Below are 1,419 nucleotides of genomic sequence, written 5' to 3'. Positions count from 1 at the left end.
ATATAACAGATCACCCCAAATTTATTAGCTTAAAACAACATGTTGTTATTTCTCACTAGTCTATGGGTCAGGGATTTGACAGGGCTCTTAGACTGTGGAATGATGAGAGACCAAGTGAAGAGCAGTTCTAGAGGATGAAAGGTCCTCTCAGATGTTCCAGCTCCAGCCAGGCCCCCAGTTGAATGCAGCCACATGTGTGACTTCAGCCTACACCATGTGGAACAGAATACCCCCACCCCTGCTGAGCCCAGTCAGCTCTCAGAATCCTGAGAAATAATAAATTGTCGTTTTAAGCCACAAAGTTTTGAGATGATTTGTTATGCAGCAACAGATAACTGAGGCAGAAGCAAACCCCTGCAGTGCTCGGGAATTGTTTTCGAATGTCCTCAATGCTGTGCAGATGTAAGCTGTCTGCAGTCATGCAGGGGCCTAATGGGTACTCAGCTCCATGTAGGGTTTATGAAGGGTGGAAAGGATGGCACAGCCTCCGCTGCTGTCCTGGGGAGATGAGTTATATGTACATGAAATGGGGACTGTTCAAGCACACAGACGTTCCCTGGCTTCTCCACTCATTTCTAGGTCTGCTTCCCATGCTTTTTACAAGCTTTAGATTTTGAAGTTTAAACAGGGCAGTTTGTACCAAGGAAACCAAGGCTATATCAGAGCTCTAGAACAGAGAGTTTTCATTTCTTCAGAAAGAGTACTTCTCACTGTTATTTAGTGGAGGTGACTGGGGTAAAAGCATTGATCTCAGTGTCCAGACACCCCAGATTCCAGCTCCAACTCTGCCATTGAGTAACTGATCCATAATAATAAAGACCTCTCTAACTTACCAATTCTTTCATTATTATTACTATTTTAATATCTTCAGCATTTTCTCAAGTAATTAAATATTTTATAAAATATTTTTTCTTAATGCAAAAATTCATACTTTATAGAACCATGGGGTTTTTACCCCCTCCTCTCCTCCTCTTCTGTGGTTGCCTTTTGTTTCTTATAAAAGGGGAGTTGTTAAATGTCCAGGATTTCAGATTTCAAGGGAAACTATTTTCACCAATTCCCTTCTGCTATAATTAAATCTACTTCTTTTAAACTTCTATGGTTGCCAATAGTAATCCTCCTTCTGGCATACTTTGTACTGAATAAGTCATAGTTATGGGCTCTGAAAGATTAAGCAATACAGAGTTTTTCCACTAGAGGGAAAATGTATATATAAACATGTTATACGTCAGTCTCTGCAAAGAGAGACTTGAGCAGTGGGAAGGGAATGGGAAAGGAAGTGTAACCCTCAAACATAACTTTTGGCATATGCTATAAATGTGCATAATTGGTTGTTGTACTCAGTGCCCACAGCCAGTGGTTACGTGACCGATTCCTGGGGGAAATGATGACACTAACCAGGTCCAGACTGAGTTGGTC

At 41.3% G+C, this 1,419-nt stretch overlaps 1 protein-coding gene and 1 long non-coding RNA gene across 2 annotated transcripts in view; both read left to right on the top strand.

Annotated features, from left to right (window-relative positions):
• EFCAB14 (EF-hand calcium binding domain 14) overlaps positions 1–1,419 on the top strand; it is a 45,906-nt gene that overhangs the window by 13,553 nt on the left and 30,934 nt on the right. The gene's annotated exons all lie outside the window — the stretch shown is intronic.
• Positions 7–1,419, top strand: part of LOC111744429 — a 12,080-nt gene continuing 10,667 nt past the window's right edge. Inside the window, exon 1 of the long non-coding RNA XR_002782149.1 lies at positions 7–1,401. This is a non-coding gene — a long non-coding RNA (uncharacterized LOC111744429). The remainder of the gene's footprint in view (positions 1,402–1,419) is intronic.

Source organism: Pteropus vampyrus, unplaced genomic scaffold (genome assembly GCF_000151845.1).
Source record: "Pteropus vampyrus isolate Shadow unplaced genomic scaffold, Pvam_2.0 Scaffold135, whole genome shotgun sequence".
Taxonomy (NCBI): Eukaryota; Metazoa; Chordata; class Mammalia; order Chiroptera; family Pteropodidae; genus Pteropus; species Pteropus vampyrus.
Note: the sequence above shows the minus strand (reverse complement) of the source record. Positions and strands in the feature narration are given on the sequence as shown.